Genomic DNA, 27,220 nt, shown 5'->3' with positions numbered 1-27,220 from the left:
ATGCTCTGCATTGACACCTTCAACCCTTCAACCCCATTCAATCACTCCCCAGATTACACTGTCCACCGTATCCTCAACCGTGACTCTCTCCTCTTATTCACATTCTCACTACCATCCAAATTGAATCGCTATTGCTCTTCCTCCACTTAAAAAAACTCTGCATGCGCGCCATTGAAGCCACTTAGCTCTTTGACTACAAGTCAAAGCTCGCCAAGGAATTCACTATCTCCCAGCACCTCAAGATCACAATTTTCGGCTTCGACAACTTCGGCCAGTTCTTTGCAACCACATTAGTCTGCCAGGGCCACACCGTCCTTGTCCACTCCCACTCTGACCACTCCGTCAGAGCTAGAAATCTTGGTGTATATCCAAAACCCCCATGACCTAAGCGAAGAGCATCTCGAAGTGATCCTCCTCTAGTTCTCCATAATCTAAACCGAGCGCGTGCTCATCACGCTCCCTCTCTAGTGCTTTAAGCACAACACTCTCTTCGTTGACGTCCTCTCTGTCAAAGAATTCCCCAAGAAGCTCCACCTTGAGCTCCTCTCCTCTGATTTCGATGTCCTCTGCACTCATCCGATGTTCGAACCACAGTCCGCACTTGACGGATGGACCAGCCTCCCCTTCATCTTCGAGAAGGTTTGTATCCTCTACGAGGAGCACTGTGTTTCTCGTTGTGAGAAGTTCCTCAATGCATTTTTCAGAGAAGGTTACAAGATGGTGGAGATGAGTTGCGAGGATCACGACCATTATGCCGCCGATTCGCAGTTCATTACTCATACTGTTGGCAGGATTCTTGAAGGGTTGATGTTGGAGTCGATGTTGATTATTACAAACTTCTTTCTCCTCGATCGCACAACCACCGTTCGAACTTCGAAGCCACTGTCCTGAACTCCGTTGTGTAGCCACTGTTCCGTGGTTGCAGAATTTTACAAACCACAACTTACCGACAAGTGCACCGGGTTGTACCAAGTAATAACTCACTGTGAGTGATTGTCGATCCCACAAAGATTAACGGACTAAGCAAACAGTGGTTTATTAGCTATTCTAATTAACAAGTAATTTTTTAATTAATTTCAAAAAGATTAAAATATTTTTTTAGGATTCGAGTTGTTTGATTTTTAAAAGATTAAGAATTAATATTTGGAATTAAAAAAGATAAAATATCCCTTTTAAATATTTATTTTAAAATTCTAAAATATTCATTTAAAGGTTAATTAATGTAATAATATCGATTCATACAGATACAGAAGAAAAGGTTCTCCATTGAATCAAACGCTATACCTACGAGATAGGGATAGAGAAAGGGGAAAGAAAAAATCGAAGATTTCACACATTACTTTTGATAGAAAAATTAATCTGATTTATTTTGTACCTTTCGCTCAATAAAAAAATAGGTCAGATTTTACAGGATCAAACTTGTGGGACTTAAGGAACAAAATTACTCTTTTAGAATTAATGTTGTTTAAATTATTAAAATATCATGTTTAAGATTAATTTTGGAAACACCAAAATCTCTTTTTAAGATTAATGTTATTTAATAAAAATTAAAATGTTAAAATTTAAATTTAATTTTAATGATTAAAATACACACTTTTTGGTAATTTTAAAATGATAAAAAAATAATCTAGCTCTGTTTCTTCCCTCTTATAATTAGGAGTGGAAAAGCAGGTCGGCCCGTCCTAATCCGCCCCGTTCCGCCGCCCGCCCTGCCAACTAAGATGGGTTACCCGCCTCATTTTATGGCGGATTGGCGGGTCGGCGAGCTAGCCCACTTGACTCTTTTTTTTTAAATAAAATTTATTAAAATTAACCAAAAAATAATAATTAAAAAATTAAATACAGATAAAAAATAGTCAAATTATAATATAAATTTTTTTACTAACTCTTTTTTTTATTTTAAACTTTAATAAAATTGTTCAAAATAATATTTGTCAATAGAACCATCTTTATTTTAAAAAATAAATCACATAATTTGAGCAAATATACGAAACTGTAAAATAAAATAAATAATGTTAAAAAGTAAAAGAAGAATAAAAACAAAACAAAAGTGTTTGAAAATTCTATAATTATTAATTTTATAATAGTAATCACTCTTTTATTTAATTAAAAAAAACTCTCTAGCCCGGCCTTCCCCGCCAAAACTTGCCAATTTGGCGGTGTGAATTTGGCGGATTTTTTTAATTTGGCGGGCTCTAAATCCTAATCCGACCCGCATTTTTAGCGGGTTTAGCGGGTCGGCCCGACGGGTTCAAACCATTTTGCCACCCCTACTTATAATCATTAGTAACAAATAATTTAGTTGAATTTTAAAAGACAAAACTAAAAAAAAATTATAAATTAAAACAAAAAATAAAATAAAAAATAAGAGCAAAATAAAGAACTCTTTAATAGAAAAAGAGAAGTAACTCAAATAAAAAAAAAGTAAAAAAAATAGATATTTACCATGACCGAAAAACATAAAACATAATTAAAATCCAATACATACAATTCCAATCACACATGTTCTGAAGATGGTAGCAATCCAACAAATTACAACAAAAATTAAAATTATGGCTTTTACCTTTTACATAAAAAATAGGACAAATTATTGAAATAAAATAATTGGACTTTAAATTTATCATATTATAACTTTCTGAAATAATAGACATATTTGTAATTTTTTTATTCTATATAAATCGTTGTAGGTGTAACTGTTTCTAACTTCAACGTAATCTGCTACAGGATAGAACGAATTACTTAGAAGGTGTAGCGGTTTCTGAAAGAACGCAATCATACATAAAATGCTGTTATGTATAGCGGTTTATGAAGAAACATTGGGTAGCTTAATCCTTGGCACCCTATAGCAGTTTATGTATACGTACATTATTGCTATCCAAATCTCTCGGATAGATCAAGGTGGAATGGTTAGAAGGGTCTTAAATTAATCTGTTTTTTAAAAAAATTCTAAAATAATGTAAAATTTAACAATTAGACTTGTATCAATATTTTTTGGCAAGATTTAAGATAGTTATAATATAATTAACATTTGACCGCTGAAATAATAATATGATTATTTATCAAAAAAAAAAAATTATTAAACTAAGAATCTTGCGTGGTACTGTAGTTGTGCATTATTTTACCTTCTTTTGATTTTTTGGAAGAAGGTGATTATGTACAAAAGACACCCCACAAGCCATAAAAATGCTCATGTGGAACGGTCGGAGTTTAGAAAAATTCTTGATAATTCACATGATACAAGAGATTAGAAAATCTCACTCTCCTGATATGATTTTTCCTTGCGAAACGAAAAACCAAACCTCATTTGTGGTGAGAAAGTTAAAGGAATGTGGCTATGATTATGTGTATTGTATAGAATGTAGAGGATTAGTTGATGGACTAGCCTTAGCATGAAAAGATAGTACTGATGTGAAAGTAAAAAGTAGCAGTGAGTTTTATATTCAGTTTACAGTATTATATCAAGAAAAATAGATTATGTGAAAAGTCCATTGAAATGAATTTATTTTTTAATCTCCTTAAAATTCAATTTAATTCCGCCATTCAGAAACAAATTCAATTGTATGGCTCATTTTTTTGGATATGAGAAGCATGTGTGTGTTGTGAGTTATTATGGAAAATGCATGTGTTAGACATGGATGTGGGACAGCTTTTCTTGAAACAAAGGATGAAAAAATCGGACCATGCGATTTCTTTGTAAAAAAAATTAAGCCCACTAATCGGACGATCCGATTTGTATGGGAGGAAAATTTTGAATTTTGGCGAAGGTAATCGGACCGTCCGATTTCCATATAGATTTATTTTTTATTTCGAGAAAATCAAATCGGACCGTTCGATTTGATTATTATATGTGTTATTTCGTATGAAGTAAAAAAATTTGATAGTGAAGTTTATATTCATATGAGTGAGAAAAATGGATGATAGAGTCCTACTAAAATTATATTATTTCAATTAGATTTTGTTACAAACATATGAAGGAGTAAAATTTTTTTGTAAAAATCCGTTAGATATTATTATTCCATTCACAATCTCATTCGAAGTACTAAAATGTGTGATTTGTGAGAATATAGGTTCTGCAGTGTCAAGAAAAATATCATGTATTTTATACAGATATCCTATACCGGTATTTGGTGGATTCGTTCAATTTCAAACGAAATTTGTAACTAATGAAGCGAGTATATAAGAGATGTTTTCAATGTACATTGAAAGTCGCACTCAGATATCGTTCATTGAGTTGTATATTGAGTTCGAACAATCTAAAGCCGACCGAAATATTGAACGGAAAGATTACAATAGTGACAGTGAAGAAGAGTTTGAAAGCAATTACAAAGTTGTTGGTCTAGACAGAGACGAAGATCAAGGTGACGGCAGTTTAGATCCAAATATGACAGACGTGGCAAATGCACTCGCAAACGAACATCTGTTTGAGGAGCCATCTTTCATGCGAGCTTTGGATTTCAAAGCCATGCATGCTTCGGAGTTTCCAGAATATATGAATGCAGGTACGTAATTGTCTATATTTATACGAAGGATTAGAATTTTGTAATAATTTATATTGATCGACGGACCAAATTGTTACGTGATATGTGAAAATATACTTAATTAGCATTTGTTTATGTGTTTATTTAGTTAAATTTAAGATAATAATCTTTTTAGTTAGTTATTGATTTAGTTAAATATTAATTAGTATTTATTTATGTGTTTATGTATTTATGTTTTTATTTTGTTAAAATTGAGATAATAACATGATGTAAAGTTAATTTATATTAATAATGAAGTCGGTGCCATTGACATTTTATTCCAAGTGTACACAGTATGGGTCAGGTTGTGATTGGTTGATCAAGGTTAGCATGATCAGCAGAAAGTATAGCATGATCAGCAGAAAGTATTGTTGGGTTATAAGGAGGTATATTGGTAATCACACTTGTACCAGAGCCACCATTTCTTAGGATTATTCAAAACTGGATTCGAGCACAATTGCAGAAGTAATAAAGCTGTTGGTTGAGGCTGACCCCTCTAGAAAGGTGAAATCAGTTATTGCGGAAGTGCAATCGAAGTTCAATTACACTGGCAGCTATCGAAAAGCATGGTTGGCTAACCAAAAGTTAGTGGAAAAAATATTTGGAGGTTGGAAAGCATCGTATGAAGCTTTGCCCATATGGTTTGTGGCCATGTGTCATAAGGAGTCATCAGCAGTCGCCCATTTCGAGACTATGCTTGCATATCAAGGCGATGACTTGGTAACTGATATCCAAGTATTGCATCAAGTCTTCTAGAGTTATTACCCCTACATTAGAGAATTCAAACATTATAAACCAGTTGTCTAGGTGGATAAGACTCACTTGTATGAAAAGTATAAGGGTTGTCTATTGGTTGCTGTGTCACAAGATGGTAATAATAATATCATCCCAATTGCATTTGCTATTGTGGAGGAAGAGACTTCTGATGCGCGACACTTTTTTCTTAGTAACATGCGACAACATGTGGGGACTCGGGATGGTGTGGGACTGATCTCTGACCGACACGAATCCATCAATGCAGCTGTGCCCCGTAGTAATGGAGCTTGGTCGCCTCCTAGAGCTTTCCAAATATTTTGCATCAGGCATATAGAGTCGAATTTTCTGAGAAAGTTCAAGGCACTGTACCTGCAAAAACTTGTCGTCAATATAGGTAACATTGAGTAATTCAAAGTTCATTATTAACAGAGTTACCTTTAAACAATGTTTTCCATCTATTTTTTTCTTTTTTTCTCTTATTGCGTAGGATATTCGAGGACTGTTGGCAAGTACGAATTAGCATTTACGAGAACGAGGCGAGACTTACACTAACTGGTTAAACCGAATTCTCCGCAGACAGTATGCATTGACATTCGACTGTGGTTACTGATGGGGTCACATGACCACAAACCTAGTGGAATGCATCAACTCAGTCTTGAAGAGTGCAAGCAATCTCTCTATCACTGCACTTGTCAAAGCAACATTCTATAGGATTAATAAGTTGTTCACCCAAAAAAGAGTCGAGGCGGAGAATCGGATTAATGCTGGACATGTTTTTTCTGAGCTTGTGACCTCCAAATTGCATGCAAATCAACTTGCATCAAGAAACATCCAGGTTAATTGATTCGACAGGCAGAATGAGGTCTTTAAAGTGCGTGAGATGCCAAGTGGAATGGAGTACGCCGTCGACAACGATGTGAATGTGGTGAGTTCCAGGTGGACCGAATTCCATGTCGACATGTGTTTGTATGTTGTGCAAATCAACGACTAGATTGGCAAGTGTATGTTCATGATGTTTATAAGAGGGACCAAGTTGGACGGGTATACCGAGCTAGGTTTAAGCCACTAGGGAATCATACTACATGGCCTGCTTACAACGGGTCTCGATTCGTACCAAATTTGTTCCTGAGACAAGTTACCAAAGGTCGTCCAAGGATGACGCGTTTCTTGAACAAGATGGACACACAAATGTTATGTGGTCCTAGGCGGTGTAGGCAATGTGGGGCCGAGGCCCACAGCCATAGTAGATGCCGTCAATCAGGAGGTTCAAGTGCCGACAATAATGCTCAGTAAAGTTATGTATTTTGCATTTTATCCAAGTATTCAATGAATCTTTATCCTGCTTACTCTATGACATTTGTGACTTTATGTTTTATCGAAACACTCTATGATATTTGAAACATTGCATTTTGTAAAATAACTCTATGACATTTGCGACTTTATCAAGTATTCTATCACAAACATAGTAATGATTCAAACAAAACTTAAATGATACATGAAAAAGTTAAGTGATACACGTAACTTGTTAAGTACACAACTACTACTTTCTCATAGACCACTTTACATCTTTCACATAACTCCTGCGTTTCTTGGTGGCCTTCTTGAACAAGGATGGGGTGCATCGATTAGTGCTACGACGTGGCGGATCAACCCTAAGATTGTAGCCTTTGCCTGTCTCATCTGAAGTTCGTGCCTCACCTGTACATAATTTAATTAAACAGACCATCCAAACATGAATCTAATAATAGTAATCAACAGCACCTCCAAACATGAATCTAACATAATCAATCAACAGCACCTCTAAACATGAATCTAATAGTAGAAATCAACAGAACCTCTAATTATGAATCTAATATAAGTAATTAAACAACGAAAAAGAAAACCTGTACCTGGACCTGCATCATCACCATGATCAGAATCATCGTCGTCGGATTCTTGATCATCATCCATATCCTCATATCTGTCCTCCTTGTCATCTAGTTCATCTACTAGATAGTCATCAGTCTCTTGCTCAATTGTCTTAGTATTTTCTTCAATTAGACCCATTGAAACACGCCGTGGGTTTTGGCTGTTAAGAATTCCTCGATCACCGTCACTCCTACTAGAGTCTCCAGATACTACCCCTCCAGAAGTACTCAAGGAAATGCAGCATGGATGCCTCGCATCCAAGGAATACCTACCCATCATCATATCAGGCTGATGGCTAGATTGTGATCAGCTTGGATCTACAGCCATGAACCCAAGTAACTGGATAAATAAAGCTCCTTCTCCTGTGTTTTGAGTACTCCAATACGGCTGATGTAATGGGTATGACGGGGTAAATTGTGTTTGAGGTACATATGGAATCGAGGACTATGGTTGTTCTTCTAGAGGTTGAGATTGGAGTGGCAGTGACTGTGGCTCATCATTCTCCTGCTCTTGGTTGTCATCATCCCTAACTGGATTTAGCCTCATCATTCTCTTGCACCACAAGATCCGATAAGTTCATGTGGTTGCCATATTTTGTATGGTACCAATGCATGTAAATCTCTAAGGGATGCTATGGAGGCACGGGAATCTCAGTAAGAATGTGATTATACTTGTTTGTCCACTGTATCACCCAAAATGAATGAGTCGTGATTGTGGCCCAGTCAAGATTCTTAGGACTAGTCAGGACTTCCCCGTGTGTCTTATCCAGACTCCGTTCCTGATGAGGAACTCCCTAAATGAAACCAAACTATCGCCTAAACCAATCAGTTGCATGCCACTCAATGCATTCAAATGATACCAATGGCACCGTAGCGCTCCACACAACTGAGTCAATGTAGACTTCTACAGTAATTAAGTCTGGCTCAATGCGATCAACACCATAGGCCTGCACACAAACTGCACTTCATCCCACACAAACTGCACACAATAAAAGAAACAAATGATTACAAGCCAAATAATAAGTACACTAAAATAAAAACAAATACTCCTTTAATAAAAACAAACCTGACCTTCCTGAAGATCATCAAATGACTTCCTAACGTTTGCAAGACTAAGATATCTATAGCGTCTGTCTCCACGCTCCCAGTTACGCCACCTAATATAATTTATTAATGCAATTGGATTCTAAATATGAATTTACGATGTAAGTCGATATTGTTACCTGTTTGTAGCAAAAAATTGTGGGGTTCTCTAGGAAATAGCACAAGATGTGGTAGACGGAGCCAAGCCCAAGCTAGCAAAAGAGTTAGTGGACCGTCGATTTTCTTGCAATAAAAACGAGAAGCCCTGCATAACACCTTGTATAGGTGCGCTAGGCATGCCGATCCCCAACTATACTGTCTGATACTACCAAAATCACGAAGCAATGGCAGAAACTTCCAGTGCACAGCTACCTCAAACTTGTCTCCAAACAAGATCGTACCAAATAACAACATAATTATGTTAATATACGTTTGTCCTTCTTTAATAAGATTTATGTCTTTGGCTAATTTAACCTAGCAAGAAAAAGCATTATATTATAGGAAACATTTCAAGTGTACCGGGAGTACCGGTGTTCTAGTTGTTTTAACCGTTGATCTGAATTATAAAAAATATATATAATATATATTAATTGAAATTAATGGTTAAAACAATTGGTACACCGGTACTCCCCGGTGCACTTGAAATGTTTCCTATATTATATATCTTGTGTAATAAACTTTTTAAAGTTTAAATCAAAGAAATCAAGAAATCCTCAGAATATTCTTTCAAGGTGGCCAAATTCCAACGATTTTGGAGACATCGTCGGAAGCCAAAACAGGAGGAGCTTCTTGTTCATGTTGCCGTCGTCCACTGTTGTCAACTCGAAGGCCATTGAAAACTTTGGACTTAGATGTGGATGATGATGATGATGCTACTACTAATCTGGGCCTAGGCTTGAGCCTGACCTGAGCCTGAGAGTTGGGCTTGAAAGTGAGGGATAGAATTGGAAGCACAGAAGATGATGAGAGGTTCTACTGATTGAGTTTGGTGTGTGTGGAAGTGGAAAGAAGCAGGTTGAGCTATATGCTCTGAGCATGAATTTCTCCATTTTTAGAAAAATAATAAGTAATAGAAATTATTTAATTTCGTAGGAGTGAGTAGCATAATACACAAACCATGTATTGTGGGTTGGAAATGGAAAACTGAACATGAGGTTGCCACCAAGGACCTTGCTTGTGGCTTGATGAGCGGATAATTTATACGCTTTTTGGCATTGTTTTTAGTATGTTTTTAGTAGGATCTAGTTACTTTTAGGGATGTTTTCATTAGTTTTTATGTTAAATTCACATTTCTGGACTTTACTATGAGTTTGTGTATTTTTCTGTGATTTCAGGTATTTTTTGGCTGAAATTGAGGGACTTGAGCAAAAATCAGATTCAGAGGTTGAAGAAGGACTGCTGATGCTGTTGGATTCTGACCTCCCCGCACTCAAAATGGATTTTCTGGAGCTACAAAACTCAAAATGGTGCGCTTCCAATTGCGTTGGAAAGTAGACATCCAGGGCTTTCCAGCAATATATAATAGTCCATACTTTGCCCGAGTTTAGATGACGCAAACTGGCGTTCAACGCCAGCTCTCTGCCCAATTCTGGCGCCCAGCGCCAGAAACAAGTTGCAAAATGGAGTTCAACGCCCAAAATGGCACAAAAGCTGGCGTTCAACTCCAAGAATGACCTCTCCACGTGTAGACTTTAAGCTCAGCCCAAGCACACACCAAGTGGGCCCCGGAAGTGGATTTATGCATCAATTACTTACTTCTGTAAACCCTAGTAGCTAGTTTATTATAAATAGGACCTTTTACTATTGTATTAGATATCTTTGATTAGTTATATGCTATCTTAGATCACGTTTGAGGGCTGGCTTCTCGGCCATGCCTGAACCTTTCACTTATGTATTTTCAACGGTAAAGTTTCTACACTCCATAGATTAAGGTGTGGAGCTCTGCTGTTCCTCAAAGATTAATGCAAAGTACTACTGTCTTTCTATTCAATTCAACTTATTCCGCTTCTAAGATATCCATTCGCACCCAAGAACATGATGAATGTGATGATTATGTGACGCTCATCATCATTCTCCCTTATGAACGCGTGCCTGACAAACACTTCCGTTCTACATGCGAACAAGCTAGAATGAATACCTCTTGGATCTCTTAATCAGGATCTTCATGGTATAAGTTAGAACCCATGGATGGCCATTCCTGAGGTCCAAAAAGTCTAAACCTTGTCTGTGATATTCCGAGTAGGATCCGAGAAGGGATGGCTGTGACGTACTTCAAACTCGCGAGTGCTGGGCGTAGTGACAGACGCAAAAGGATAGTAAATCCTATTCCAGTATGATCGGGAACCTCAGATGATTAGCCGTGCCGTGACAGAGCATTTGGACCATTTTCACAAGAGGAGGGGATTGTAGCCACTGACAATGGTGATGCCCTTGCATAAAGCTTGCCATGGAAAGGAGTAAGACTGATTGGATGAAGACAGCGGGAAAGCAGAGGTTCAGAGGGACAAAAGCATCTCCATACGCTTATCTGAAATTCTCACCAATGATTTACATAAGTATTTCTATCCTTAGTTTCTATTTAATTAGTATTATTTTCGAAAACTCCATAATCAATTATTATCCGCCTGACTGAGATTTACAAGGTGACCATAGCTTGCTTCATACCAACAATCTCCGTGGGATTGACCCTTACTCACGTAAGGTTTATTACTTAGACGACCCAGTGCACTTGCTGGTTAGTTGTATTGAAGTTGTGACAAATTATGAATTGAGATTAGAGCACCAAGTTTTTGGAGCCATTACCAGAGATCACAATTTCGTACACCATGGCTCTCATAAAAGGATCACACCATGTAACCAAATTCTTGGAACATATTTATTTATACAACTATATAAAAATTAAATTTTTATTATTATTTGAAAAATTATTATCATCTATTGCTCCCAAGTAAAATTTTTTTCTTGTCTTTAATTAAAATATTTAGATTATTATGATATAGGCTCAGATGGGAACCCACGAACCCTAAGTCCCTAACGCGCAGTAGCCAAAGAATTCTTCAGTCTTCACCCTCGTCACTTGGTGCGAAATTTATAACCACAAACTAACTGGCAAGTGCACCGGGTCGTACCAAGTAGTACCTCAAGTGAATGAGGGTCGATCCCACGAAGATTGATGGATCAAGCAACAATGGTTAATTGATTGGCTTAGTTAGACAAACAGAAAGTGGTGTTTGAGAGTTCAATTGCATTAAACAGTAAATTCAGGAAATCAGAAAGCAAACAGTAAACAAGTTGGGAATGATATATGGAGAAACAGTTAAGGCTTCAGAGATATCTATTTTTCGGATTGACTTTTTTTACTAACTAATTTAATCATGCAAGATTCAATTCATGGCAAACTATATATGACTATGCCCTAATTCCTTATACCTTCTTAATCTACTCTAACTTTCATCAACCGCCAATTCCTTGGTCACTTAATTCCAATTAGAGGGTGAAGTTCAATTCTAGTTTATATGCCACAGAAACTCTAATTACAAAAATATAAAAGGATTATATGTCACGTATCCCGTTAAGTCCAGATAATTAGAAATTTAGGAGAATATATTTTCAAACTGTTGTTCAAGTAAAGAGCTTTTCCAAGTTATACAAGAACTCAATTAGAACAAGGGTCATACTTCCGTTCCACCCAAATTCATAAAATAAAGAACAAAAATAATTCATGAATTATAAATCAGTACATGAATTAAAATAGAAAAAATAATAGTATCAATCCATCCAATAGACAGAGCTCCTAACCTTATCAGTGGGGGGTTTAGTTGCTCATGGTTCAGAGAGAAAAACTAGGATTCTGGTAAATTGTAAATTGCAGAATGAGGTAGAAGAGAAGAGAGGCCGAAGAACTGATTCTTTTTCCTTTTACATCTAATTCTAATTAATGTAAAATATATTTTCTAAAACTAAAATAATATCTTTTCCTAATTGTAAATAAAATAAAAGTTGAATCAAAATTAATTTGATTGATCCGTGCAGGGCTTGAAGAGTGTGGGGACCATTGGATTCATTAAGCTCCACGCTGAACTTGGCTTTTTCCAAGTTCAATGTGGAAAAGGCAGCAAGTGCTTCAGCGTGTTCCTTTGAATCCTCCCAAGTTCAGCGTTGAGAAGGCAGCAAGTTCTTCCTTGGAAGTTCTCCAATCCATGCTGAACTTGGCAGGAACCAAGTTCAACATGGAGGATGCAGAGGTTGCTGGAGAAGAAATGTGAACTATTATATATCGTTGGAAAGTTCTGAAAGTTAACTTTCTAATGTCACTAGAATCACGTCAATTAGACCTCTGTAGCTCAAGTTATTCCAGTTTGAGTGCAAGGAGGTCAGGATTGACAGCATCATTCGCTTTCTCCCTTTTCTGCTACAAAACTCCGTCAAATCCCTCTGGATGCTACCTGAAATAAATAGAATTGTGCGCAACTCAAAGTAGCATCCATAGTAGCTAAAAGATATTTAAATTTTAATTTAACTTAGCAATTCAAGTGCAAATTCACAAGGAAAAGATAGATAAGATGCTCACGCATCACAACACCAAACTTGAATTGTTGCTTGTCCTCAAGCAACCAAAATACGTGCATGATTAAGACCTGAATTTTCATGAGAAGTGAGAGTTTAGTCATGCTCAAGTCTATTCTTAAAATGGGATTTATTCATTGTAACTCTGAACAGTTTTGGCATCTCACTCTCCTTTGAATCAGAGGAATGTCAGTGTCATTCGGAATTAGAATCCGGATCATATTATGAATTCTTTGATCTTTATACTCCAGTTTAATCATTGAACACAACAAAATTTACTTTAATTCTCTTTTCTTTGGTGCTTTGCACCTTGAGCCTAGCCGTGACTTTAAATGTTTTGTCTCAAGCTTTACTTGACACAGAAACACCACAAGCACTTGACTGGGGAACTATTTTTAAATTTTTATTTTTCTTTCAGTTACTCCCAGACAGTGTTGCTCAAAGCCTTTGGCATATTCTGTTGAATGCAATTGGTTGCCACTCTAAATACTCTTTCTCAAAGGTTACTTGAAACAAGAATATCACAAGCATATGACTAGGAAAATAACTCTTTGAGCTTTTGATTATTTCAGACCCCCTAGTCATTGATACTCAGAGCCTTGCACCTTGCTTTTATGCTTATTTTGCTGTCTCTTTTGCTTCAAGGATTAAATTTTTTGTTTATTTCAGAGAAGTCATAATAATTCTCTAAATCCCTCTTCCTCATACATTAACATCCCTTGATTCAAATTCAAATATGCACTATTTATGTCATTCATTCAGGCAAATAGTACCACCACATTTAAGTAAATAAGGTTAATCTTAAATATAAATTCACTCTTTTCATGCATTATATCATTTCTTTCTTTTCTTTTGATTTTCAAGCTCAGTGAGCAATACATGAGACACTCTTTTTCAGCATAAAAAGAAATCAAATAATAAAATAGACAGTAAATTAAACTAAAACCTAGGAATTGAAATAACAATTGATCATGCAGTAACAAAAATAGCAGAATACAGGAATATAACATAATACGAACAGGAGGAAATATAGAATGAAAGGAACTTAACCACCTCAGTTATCCTAGTGGCCATCTCATTCTTATGGCTGTACTCCTCCGTGGAAATGATTCGCCTCCTTTTGATGTCATTAAAATAAACAAAAAATCCACAAGCGAAGCGACAACACCAAACTTAAAAGTTTGCTTGTCCTCAAGCAAAGAAGAACTGAAAACAGAGAGGGACATAAAAAGACAGACGGAGGAGTAAAAACAAATATTAGTATAAGAAAATAGAATAATAAAAGGACAAGAAAGATTAAAATAATTAAAACATATATAGATATTTTTATTTTATTTTATAGTTTGTGATTTTTTTAATTTTATTTAGATATAGAGAATTATTTATTTATTGATTTATTTATATATATATATAAATAAAAGGGGGGAAGGGGGATAATGTATATATACGTAGATAGGGGGTTCAGGGGTTGGTGGGGCATGGGTAGTTGTTAGGTGTGAAAAGGAGGGGAATCTCTGAATGATATTTGGGAAGGATGTGGTAATTGAATTGGAGATTTGGTTGAGATATGTGGATTGGCGCTGAACCAGAAGAAAGGTAAGTTCAGCGTCACCTGCTTTGTGTGTGGAATGCATGCTTCACGCTGAGCTTGGTGGATACCACGTTCAGCGCCAACGCTCTCTTTTTTTTTTTTTTTGGATATTCCCACGCTGAATTTGAAAAAGGCCAAGTTCAACGTGGGAATGGCAGTGGCAACTCTCACTTGGTACGCATGCATCCACGCTGAACTTAGGAAATTCCAAGTTCAGCGTGGAGTCTGGCCCTGATTCACATTAATGACGTCTTTCCAAGTTCAGCGTGGACTTTGCAGTAAAAACTCCCTCTTTGCACGCTTCTAACTACGCTGAACTTGAAAAATCCCAAGTTCAGCGTAGAACTGGCAGAGACTTCCTTCCAAATTACACGCACATGCCACGCTGAACTTGGAAAATCCTAAGTTCAGCGTGGAACTGGCAGAATCAACCTCCTCTAGAGTGTTCAGAAATTTTTCTAAGTGTCCGGTTCTTATTTTAAAATTTCTGCATGATCAAAACACAAGTAAAACAACGAAAAATAGTAGAAACTCAATAAAAATCAAACAAGTAATATAATCAACGTAACGGAAAAATAACTAAAGATACGAAATCATCGGGTTGCCTCCCGACAAGCACTTCTTTACCGTCACTAGCTTGACGGTCAGCTCCTCTAAGGAGGAGGATCATAGGGGCTCAGCTCTTCACCCCTTACTTTGAACTTTTTTCCTGTGTCTCCATAAAGTAGCTCAATATGCTCCAGAGAGAGGATTCTATTTACTGTATAAATCTACACTGGATTGCTAGTCAACACCACTTTCATTCCTGGGGAGAAATCTTCAGTGGGGATCTTTTTGTTTCTCCATCCCCTGGGTACTTTCTTCTTTTTGGAAATCTCCTCCTTGGTGGATGATGCATTCCCAACACCAAACTTAGGTTTGATGTCAGGGATAAGTTTGTTGATTGTCACCAAGGGAGGTTTGAGCTGCAGATTTTGTGGTGCATCACCAGGTGGATTTTTGAAGGTTTGGATCAATAAGTTCAGTCTGTATGCACCTCTCTTCTTCACCTGCTGAATGTATATCTTTGAAGACATGAAAGACCAGTTGCTCATTGTGCACTCTAAGTACTAATTCACCTTCTTCCACATCAATTAGAGCTCTCCCAGTGGCTAGGAATGGTCTTCTTAGGATTATAGAGGCATTCTCATCCTCTCCCGGTCAAGAATCACAAAATCTACTGGGAGGAAGAACTTACCCACTTTGACCAATACATTCTCCATTAATCCATATGCAGGCTTTATAGATTTGTCTGCCATCTGTAATGCTATCCTTGTGGGTTGTGTCTCTTGGATTTGCAGCTTCTTCATCACAGACAAGGGCATTAAATTGATGCTTGCTCCCAGATCACATAACGCTTTCTCAAAGATTGTGCTTTCAATGGTGCATGGAATTTGAAAGCTCCCTGGATCCGGCATCTTCCTTGGCAAGTTATTCTGAATGATGGCACTACATTTGATCACCCGATGTTCGGACCTGAGTCTGCACCTAACGAATGGACCGGCCTCTCATTCGTCTTCGAGAAGGTTCGCATCCTTGACGAGGAGCACCGTGTTTCTCGCGGTTAGAAGTTCCTCAATGGGTTTGCCAGAGAATATTGTAGGATGGTGGATATGAGTGGTGAGGATCACAACCGTTACGCCGCCGGTTTACAGTTCATTACTTATACTGTTGGAAGGATTCTTGAAGGGTTGATGCTGGAGTCGATGCCGATTAATATGAAAGGGTACCAAAGTTTGTTGGGATTAGTAGAGAACACTGTTGAGGATAGCTTTGATTTGTATTATGGTTTGTTCATGTTTAATAAGAATTCTTTGGAGGTGCTGGAGAAGTTTGATTTGGCGTTTGGGGATCTCAAGAAACAGCTCATTGCACGGATGCATCACGTGGTCAGGAATCAGTTGATGGAGAACGGTAAAAGGTTGCAGCAGCTAGATAGAAGTAACAACCATGCACTGCTTTGGTGAGCTCATAATGGATATACATTGTTGCATTCTAGGTATTTGATATTTGATACTTGAAAAAAAGTCTCAGGACTTTTTGCTACATTGTGTGAATATTTGTGATTAATGTTTTAGAGAGTGTTTGTGTTTGTTGATATTGAGAGCATGCAACTTAATCATTTTGAATTCGGAAGATTTTGTTCTTGTGATGGAAAAAAGGTTAGTACATAATAATGATTAATGAGCAATGATACTAATAATGCAGATCCAATGATGTTGCTCTGCTAAGTGGTTTCACTTCAAACAATTCTAGTCCGTCTGATGATAACACAAAGCTCAAGATTGCAATAGTTGGTTTTGGAAACTTTGGTCAGTTCCTTGCGAAAACTATAGTTAGTCAAGCTCATGGGGTCTTGGCGTATTCTAGATCAGACTACTCTAATGTGGCTGGGAGTTGGGGTTTTGTATTTTAGTGACACAGATGATATTTTTGAGCAGCATATATCCAAAAGTGATCTTACTCTGCACTTCCATCCTTTCGACAGTTAAAGTTCTTAAATCATTACCTTTCCAAAGGTTGAAGAGAAGTACATTGTTTGCTGATGTATTATCCGTCAAAGAGTTCCCTAGAAACCTCTTCCTTCAACACTTGCTTCCTGATTTTGATGTTCTCTGCACACATCCCATGTTTGGGCTGCAGAGTGGAAAGAATGGCTGCAAAAAACTTCCTCTTGTTTATGAAAAAGTTAGAATTAGGAACGAAGAATCAAGAATATTGCGATGTTATGGGTTTCTTGACATTTTTGCTAGTGAAGGACTACAGATGGTTGAAATGTCTTGTGCAAAACATGATTGGCATGTAGCTGGATCCCAGTTTGTTACACACACAACAGGAAGATTTTTAGAAAAACTAGGGTTAGAGACAACACCAATCAACACAAAGGGTTATGAAACTTTGTTGAGTTTAGCGGAAAATATCGAGGGGGATAGTTTTGATCTGTAACATGATTTATTCTTGTATAATTTAAATGCCAAAGAGCAACTAGAAAGATTAGATTTGGCTTTTAATCATTGAAGAAGCAGCCTTTTAGTCGATTGCATAGTATCTACCAAACGCAGCTATTTAAAAATGAAGAACAGGTCTTTGCTTTGCCAGAGAGGTCTATGTTGCCAAAGAAATCTGAAGAACAGATCCTCCTTGAGCTCCTCCTTTTCGATTTCGATGTCCTCTACACTCACTCGATGTTTGGACTTGAGTCGGCATTTGAAGGATGGACCGACCTCCCATTCGTCTTTGAGAAGGTTCGTATCATCGACGAGGAGCACTGTGTTTCTTACTGTGCAAAGTTCCTCAATGCGTTTGCAAAAGAAGGTTGCAGGATGGTGGAAATGAGTTGCGAGGATCAAGACTATTACGCTGCCGGTTCGTAGTTCATTACGCATACCGGTGGAAGGATTCTTGAAGGGTTGATGCCGGAGTCAACGCCAATTAATACGAACTTCCTTGCCCTCCATCGCGTAGCCACTGTTCGAACTTCAAAGCCACTGTCCTGAACTTCGTCGCAACCTCCTGCCTCATCACGCAGCCACTGTCCTGCCGGCGCCAGCTCCTTGAACTCTGTCGCAACCTCCTAAGCCTAAACACAAACCAAACGACTTCGTCTAGATCAATTTTCTGAAATTCGGCCACGACTAACCACTCAGAACCGCCACTGAAACAACCATGCTCTCCATTGCAACCCTCAACCCTTCAACCTCTTTCAATCACTCCCCAGATTACACTGTCCACCGTATCCTCAACTGTCACTCTCTCCTCCCGTCCACATTCTCACTACCGTCCAACTCGAATCCCTATTGCTCTTCCTCCACCTACAGACCACTATGCGTGTGCACTATCGACGCCGCTCAACTCTTCGACTACAAGTCCAAGCTCGGCAAGGAGTTCACTATCTCCAAGCGCCTCAAGATTGCAATTGTCGACTTCGGCAACTTCGGCCTTGCCGCCACATTAGTCCGCCAGGGCCACACCGTCCTTGCCCACTCCTGCTCCGACCACTCCGCCACAGCCATAAAGCTTGGCGTATCGTTCGTCCAAAACCCCGATGACTAATGTGAGGAGCATCCCGAAGTGATACTCCTCTGCTCCTTTCTAATCTAAACGGGGTGATGCGTGAGCATCTTTCCTATATTTTCCTAGTGAATTTGTACCTAAATTGTTGAATTTAATTAAGAATTAATTATATTTTAGCCACTATGGATGCTATTTTGAGTTTTGTGCAATTTTATTTATTTTAGGTAGCATTCGGATGGATTTGATGAAGTTTCTGCAGAGAAAGGGAAGAAGCCAAGGAGATGACCAGCGAATACCGGACGCATGGCTCACGCGACCGCGCGAAATAGAGGAAATCGCAATGACGCGATCGCGTGCCTGACGCAAACGCGTGGACTGGAATCTGCACAAATGACGCGAACGCGTGGACGACGCGGACGCGTTACATGCGCCACATGCAAAAAACGCAGAAAAATGCTGGGGGCGATTTTTGGACTGTTTTAACCCAGTTTTCAGCCCAGAAAATACAGATTAGAAGCTGCAGAATGGACAAATCAAGTGGTTCCCATCCATCCATTGAAGACTTGATTATTTTAATTAATTCGAATTTAAATTCAAATCTTAAATTAGGAAAAGATATTATTTTAAGTTTAATTTTAAATATTAGATTTTAAATTTATTAGGATTAGATATAAAAAGGGATCTAATGCCATCAGATTGGAACTCTGTACATTTTTACCTGAATCCTTATTTTCTCTTTTTCATGAGCAACTAAACCTCCACTGTTAAGGTTAGGAGCTCTGTCTATTTCTATGGATTAATTTTATTGCTTTTACTATTTTAATTTATATGTGGATTTATAATTTAAGAATTGTTTTCGCTCTTTATTTTATGAATTTGGGTGGAACGGAAGTATGACCCTCTTTCTATTTGAGTTCTTGTAAAACTTGGAAAAGCTCTTTACCTGAACAACAGCTTGAAAATTATTTCTCCTAAATTTTAATTATCTGAATTTAATAGGATACGTGACATATAATCCTTTTACCTCTTGGATAATTAGAGTTTTTGTGGCATATAAACTAGAAATTGATTATCACCCTCTAATTGGAATTAATTGACCAAGGAATTGGCAGTTAATGAATTTTAGAGGAGACTAGGAAGGTCTAAGGAATTAGGGTCTAGTCACATACAGTTTGCCATAAATTAAATCCTGCATAATTAAATTAGTTAGTAAGAAAAGTTAATCCGGAAAAATAGATAACTCTGAAACCTTAACTATCTTCTCCATATTTTTTTCCAAAGTATTTACTTGCCTTTCTTCAATATTTTTGATATTGTTTAATGTCTTTTATATTGCATCTCAACACCAATTTTTGTTTGTCTAACTAAGCCTATCAAACACTATTGTTGCTTAGTCCATCAATCCTCGTGGGATCGACCCTTACTCACATAAGGTATTACTAGGTACGACCCGGTGCACTTGCCGGTAAGTTAGTGGGTTATAAATACCGCACCAAGTTTTTAGCGCCGTTGCCGGGGATTGACTGTGATTAACAACTATTAGTTGTTTGATTGTTTAGATTAGGCTTTTTAATTTTAATTTTAATTAAATATTATTTTATTATTTTTCAAAAATTTTTTTTTAATTTTCCTTTTTTTTTCGTTTCCCTTTTCCTGCCCGTGAAAATTTTTTTTTCTTACTTCCTTTTATCTTTTATTTTTATTTTATTTTATTTTATTATTATTATATTTTTTTCCTGATTTATTGTTCCGTTTTATTTTTATTTTTATTTTATTTTTGTTTCTGTTTCTTCCATTAATTTTTTTTACTTTTTACATTTTATTAGTCTTATTTTATTTTTCTTTATTATTTATTTTTTCTAAAAAAAATATTTATAATAGCACTAATATTTTTTTTTACTTTCTGAAATTAAGTTTGGTGTCACTCGGTTAATTTTATTTTAATTTTTCTGTTTATTTTTTCTTTTAAATTTTTAATTTTTTTTAGTTATTTATTTAGTATTTTTATTTTATTATTTTACACAGGTTACCTCACAGGGACTTCTCTGCACTCTGACGTAGAGAGTCCCTTTTTTTTCTTATTTTCTGCTTGTGTATGCACAGGAGTAGAGACAAAGAACATCTCTTAGACTTTGATCCTGAACCTGAAAGAAATTTCAGGCGACGTTTACAACAAGCAAGACTTTGCAAGGCTGCAGAATTCACTATGGCAAATAATAATGCTAATGCCAATGTGGTAAATTCGAATGGGGATGATCAACAGAGGAGAGTGCTTGGCTCTTATTCTGCCCCTACTGCGGATCTTTATGGAAAAAGTATTGTGGTGCCTCCTATAACTACAAACAACTTTGAGTTGAAGCCACAATTGGTCACCCTGGTGCAACAGAACTGCCAGTATCATGGACTTCCTCATGAAGATCCAAATCAGTTTATTTCTGATTTTCTGCAGATATGTGATACTGTGAAGACAAATGGAGTGAACCCAGAGGTGTACAAACTCATGCTCTTCCTGTTTGCTCTGAGGGATAAAGCAAAGTTATGCCTAGATTCCCAACCAAAGGAGAGTCTGAATACTTGGGACAAGGTTGTTACTGAGTTTCTCACAAAATTTTTCCCACCAAAGAAGCTGACTAAGCTTAGGTTGGAAGTTCATACTTTCAGACAGAAGGAGGGTGAAACTCTTTATGAAGCTTGGGAGAGATACAAGCTACTGACTAGGCAATGCCCTCCGAACATGTTCTCCAAATGGACCCAACTAGATATCTTTTATGAAGGTTTGGGTGAGATGTCCAAAATGAGCCTAGACACTTCTGCAGGCGGTTCATTGCACAAGAAGAAGACACCAGAGGAGACTATTGAGCTTATTGAATTGGTTGCAAACAACCAATATCTGTACTCATCTAACAGGAATCCTGTGAACTCTGAGACCTCTCAGAAGAGAGGCGTGTTGGAAGTGGAAGCCGTTAATGCTCTTCTTGCTCAGAACAAGCTTATGTCTTAGCAGATAAATCTACTTACTCAACAGATGGGTGGCATGCAAGTCTCAGCTATCAACACTCAAAATCTACCCCAAGAAATCTCCTATGACATGGCAGGTAATTTTGTTCAAAATGATAATCATGATTATGCTCAACCTTCTTATGAACAGGTGAATTACATGGGGAATGGCCCTAGGAATCCCAACAATGATCCATATTCTAAGACATACAACTAAGGATGGAGAAATCACCCAAATTTTGGATGGAGGGACCAACCTCAGAGACCTCAGAACTTCAACAATAGTTCTCAGGGAAGTTTCTAGCAGAACAATGATTTGGAAGCAATATTGACAGGTTTTAGATAGGAAACCAGAGCATCCATCAAGAACCTGGAAATTCAAATGGGTCAATTAGCCACAAAGGTTAATGAAATTGATCAGAGGACCACTAATAGCCTTCCTGGTAACACAATTCTAAATCCAAGAGAGGAATGCAAGGCTATCACCGTAATAAGTGAACAAGTGGCAAGTACGGAAGCACAAGTTATACAAGAAACCAGAGCCTCTATTAGAAACTTAGAGGTGCTAGTGGGCCAACTGAGCAAGCAAATACTTGAGAGGTCTGCAAGTATATTTCAAGAGGATATAGTGGTGAACCCAGGAGAAGATTGCAAGGCTATTCAATTGAGAAGTGGTAAAGTAGCTGGCTCTGAGACCAAGGCCAATGAAGAGCTAGTTGAAAAGGAAGCTTCAGAGGAGAAGAAGGGAGAAGTGGAGCACACCCCTCCAAAGCGTGCAGACAACCCATTCCCAGATTCTCTTGACACTTATCCTACATTGCCAAAGGCTCCTGAGTACAAGCCTAAAATGCCATATCCTCAGAGACTTCAAAAGGAGACCAAAGACAAACAGTTTTCAAAGTTCTTGGAAGTCTTCAGAAAGTTGCAAATCAATATTCCTTTTGCTGAGGTTTTGGAACAAATGCCTCTCTATGCCAAGTTCATGAAGGATCTGTTGTCAAAGAAGAAGCCTTTAAAGGGAAATGAGACAGTGGTCCTGACTAAAGAATGCATTGCCATCATTCAGAATAACTTACTAAAGAAGATGCCAGATCCAGGGAGCTTTCAAATTCCATGCACCATTGGGAGTACAACCTTTGAGAAAGCATTATGTGATCTGGGAGCAAGCATCAATTTAATGCCCTTGTCTGTGATGAAGAAGCTGTAGATCCAAGAGGCACAACCCACAAAGATAGCATTATAGATGGTGGACAAATCTATGAAGACTGCATACGGATTAGTGGAGAATATCTTGGTCAAAGTGGGTAAGTTCTTCCTCCCAGCAGATTTTGTAATTCTTGATACAGGGGAGGATGAGAATGCCTCTATAATTCTAGGAAGACCATTCCTAGCCACTGGAAGGGCTCTGATTGATGTAGAAGTGGGTGAATTAGTGCTTAGAGTGCATAATGAGCAACTGGTCTTTCATGTCTTCAAAAATGTACATTCAACAGGTGAAGAAGAGAGGTGCATGCAGGCTGAGCTTATTGATCCAAACCTTCAAGAATCCCCTGATGATGCAAAGCAGAATTTGCAACTCAAACCTCCTGTGGTGACAACCGATAAAATTCCGCCTGACATCAAACCTAAGTTTGGTGTTGGAACTGCATCATCCACCAAGGAGGAGTTCCCCAAAAAGAAAAAAATACCCAGAGGATGGAGAAACAAAAAGATCCCCACTGAAGGTTTCTCCCCAGGAATGAAGGTGGTGTTGACCAGCAATCCAGCATGGGTTTATACAGTAATCAGAATCCTCTCTCTGGAGCATATTGAGCTACGTTATGGAGACACAGGAAAGAAGTTCAAAGTAAGGGGTGAAGAGCTGAGCCCCTATGATCCTCCTCCTTAGAGGAGCTGACCGTCAAGCTAGTGACGATAAAGAAGCGCTTGTCGGGAGGCAACCTGATAATTTCGTATCCTTAGCTATTTTTAGTAGTAGTAGTTTTCTTAGTTATTTTATTTTATTTTTATTGAGTTCTTACTAATTTTCTGATCATGCAGCTATGTTCTTCCAAGAACCGAACACCTCAAGCTATATTTCAAAAAAAAAAGAGAGAGAGAGACACACGACGCGCAAGCGTCATTGACGCGAACGCGTCAATCATGTGTGCGTGAAAAATAAATTTAAACAGAGAGTTGCGCGAAAGTGGCGCAAGAATGATGTCTCTAGCACAACCAAGCCCACGCGGACGCGTACCCCACGCATGCGCGTCATTCATGATTTTGCCACCTCACGCGACCGCGTCATCGACGTGGACGCGTGACATGAAGAATCGACGTAAAAGGTGTCTGGGCAGAGAGTTGTGCTGGCTTGACGCAAGAAGTGTGCTAAAAGCACAAATTTGGTCACGCAAACACGTCGTAGGAAAATTTGGCTCCCAAGCCATGCGAACAGAAAGTCACGCGGGCGCGCAGCTGGCTTCGCGCGAATCGCACAAAATCTAAGGCACGCGGATGCGTGCCTGACGCTAACGCGTCATTATGAAGAATGCGCGACGTACGCGATCGCATCATTGACGCGAACGCGTCGCTTGCGCCACCCAGTTTTCTTTCTCTCCTCCCAATCCTAATTCTCTCTTATTCTCTTATCCTTTTATTTTTTCTTTCATTTTAACATTTGTCTCTTCTATTTTCAGTTCTTATTTGCTTGAGGACAAGCAAACCTTTAAGTTTGGTGTTGACGCTTCGCTTAAGGGTTTTCTGTTTATTCTTATGGCACCAAAGGGAGGCGAATCATCTTCACAAAGGAGCACAACCTGAAGAATAAAACGATCGCTAAGATAACCCAGGTGGTTGAGTTCCTTTCATTTTTTATTCCCTCCCACTTTATTATGTATGTTCTGATTTCCTGCTACTTTGTTTTGTTTATTGCATGATCCTTTATTAGTAGATTCATAGGTTCTAATTTAATTTTTCTGTTAAATGCTTAAATTCTGAAAGATGTCTCATGTATTGCCCACTAAACTTGAAATCAAAAATAAAGAAGAACAGATGTAGGGCATGAGAGTTTGAATTTAATTTTTAGAGTAGTCTCACTTACTTAGATGTGGTGGTATTTTCTGTGATTCTGAATGAATGCTTGAACAGTACATATTTTTTATAGTGAAGTTTATGAATGTTAAAATTGTTGGCTCTTGAAAGAATGATGAAAAAGGGAAATGTTATAGATAATCTGAAAAATCATAAAATTGATTCTTGAAGCAAGAAAAAGCAGTGAAAAACACAAAGCTTGCAAAAAAAAAGCAGAGAAAAAGCCAATAACCCTTTAAACTAAAAGGCAAAGGATAAAAAAAGGATCCAAGGCTTTGAGCATTAATGGATAGGAGGGCCCAAAGGAATAAAATCCTGGCCTAAGCAGCTAAATCAAGCTGTCCCTAACCATGTGCTTGTGGAGTGAAGGTGTCAAGTGAAAAGCTTGAGACTGAGCGGTTAAAGTCGTGATCCAAAGCAAAAAGAGTGTGCTTAAGAACTCTGGGCACCTCTAACTGGGGACTCCAGCAAAGCTGAGTCACAATCTGAAAAGGTTCACCCAGTTATGTGTCTGTGGCATTTATGTATCCGGTGGTAATATTGGAAAACAAAATGCTTAGGGTCACGGCCAAGAATCAACATACTGAACTAGGGGAATCAATAACACTATCTGAATTCTGAGTTCCTAGGGATGCCAATCATTCTGAACTTCAAATGATAAAGTGAGATGCCAAAATTATTCAGGATTGTAGTTGTAAACCCCACTATAAGAGAAGACATGGGCTTAATCTAACTCTCATTCTCATGCAAATTCACATCCTAAGCTTATATTAGTTTTGGTTGCTTGAGGACAAGCAACAGTTTAAGTTTGGTGTTGTGATGCGTGAGCATCTTTCCTATATTTTCCTAGTGAATTTGCACCTAAATTGTTGAATTTAATTAAGAATTAATTATATTTTAGCCACTATGGATTCTATTTTGAGTTTTGTGCAATTTTATTTATTTTAGGTAGCATTCGGATGGATTTGATGAAGTTTCTGCAGAGAAAGAGAAGAAGCCAAGGAGATGACCAGCGAATACCGACGCGGACGCATGGCTCACACGACCGCGCGGAATAGAGGAAATCACAATGACGCGATCACGTGCCTGACGCAAACGCGTGGACTGGAATATGCACAAATGACGTGAACGCATGGACGACGCGGACGCGTCACATGCGCCACATGCAGAAAACGCAGAAAAACGCTGGGGGCAATTTCTGGACTGTTTTAACCCAGTTTCCAGCCCAGAAAATACAGATTAGAAGCTGCAGAATGGATAAATCAAGTGGTCCCCATCCATCCATTGAAGACTTGATTATTTTAATTAATTCGAATTTAAATTCAAATCTTAAATTAGGAAAAGATATTATTTTAAGTTTAATTTTAAATATTAGATTTTAAATTTATCAGGATTAGATATAAAAAGGGATCTAATGCCATCAGATTGGAACTCTATACATTTTTACCTGAATCCTTATTTTCTCTTTTCCATGAGCAACTAAACCTCCACTGTTAAGGTTAGGAGCTCTGTCTATTTCTATGGATTAATTTTATTGCTTTTACTATTTTAATTTATATGTGGATTTATAATTTAAGAATTGTTTTCGCTCTTTATTTTATGAATTTGGGTGGAACGGAAGTATGACCCTCTTTCTATTTGAGTTCTTGTAAAACTTGGAAAAGCTCTTTACCTGAACAACAACTTGAAAACTATTTCTCCTAAATTTTAATTATCTGAATTTAATAGGATACGTGACATATAATCCTTTTACCTCTTGGATAATTAGAGTTTTTGTGGCATATAAACTAGAAATTGATTATCATCCTCTAATTGGAATTAATTGACCAAGGAATTGGCAGTTAATGAATTTTAGAGGAGACTAGGAAGGTCTAAGGAATTAGGGTCTAGTCACATACAGTTTGCCATAAATTAAATCCTGCATAATTAAATTAGTTAGTAAGAAAAGTTAATCCGGAAAAATAGATAACTCTGAAACCTTAACTATCTTCTCCATATTTTTTTCCAAAGTATTTACTTGTCTTTCTTCAATATTTTTGATATTGTTTAATGTCTTTTATATTGCATCTCAACACCAATTTTTGTTTGTCTAACTAAGCCTATCAAACACTATTGTTGCTTAGTCCATCAATCCTCGTGGGATCGACCCTTACTCACGTAAGGTATTACTTGGTACGACCCGGTGCACTTGCCGGTAAGTTAGTGGGTTATAAATACCGCACCACGGGGCGCGTGCTCTTCAAGGTCCCTCTTCAGCGCCTCAAGCACAACACTCTCTTTGTTTACATCCTCTACGTCAAAGAATTACCCAGGAAGCTCCTCCCTTCCGATTTCGACGTCCTCTACACTCACCTGATGTTTAGACCCAACTCTGCACCTGACGGATAGACCGGCCTCCCCTTCATCTTCAAGAAGGTTTATATCCTTGACAAGGCGTACTGTGTTTCTCACTGTGAGAGGTTCCTCAGTGCGTTTGCCATACAAGGTTGCAGGATGGTGGAGATAAGTTGCGAGGATCATGACAGTTACGTTGCTTGTTTGCAATTCATTGCTCATACAGTTGGAAGGATTCTTGAAGGGTTGATGCTGGAGTCGACGCTGATTAGTATGAACTTCCTTGCACTCCATCGCGTAGCCACTGTTTGAACTTCGAAGCCACTGTCCTGAACTCTGTCGCAACC

General features: G+C 37.9%; 1 non-coding gene and 1 pseudogene across 1 annotated transcript; one reads left to right on the top strand and one right to left on the bottom strand.

The window, feature by feature from the left end:
* On the top strand, positions 1–27,185 carry LOC107647235 (arogenate dehydrogenase 1, chloroplastic-like; annotated as a pseudogene).
* LOC148562565 (small nucleolar RNA R71) lies at positions 21,107–21,212 on the bottom strand. Its single transcript, XR_015887670.1, has one exon. It is a non-coding gene; the product is annotated as a small nucleolar RNA R71 (small nucleolar RNA).
* Positions 27,186–27,220: the final 35 nt, after the last annotated feature.

This window comes from Arachis ipaensis, chromosome B6 (genome assembly GCF_059453495.1).
Source record: "Arachis ipaensis isolate K30076 ecotype BB chromosome B6, ASM5945349v1, whole genome shotgun sequence".
NCBI lineage: Eukaryota > Viridiplantae > Streptophyta > Magnoliopsida > Fabales > Fabaceae > Arachis > Arachis ipaensis.
Note: the sequence above shows the minus strand (reverse complement) of the source record. Positions and strands in the feature narration are given on the sequence as shown.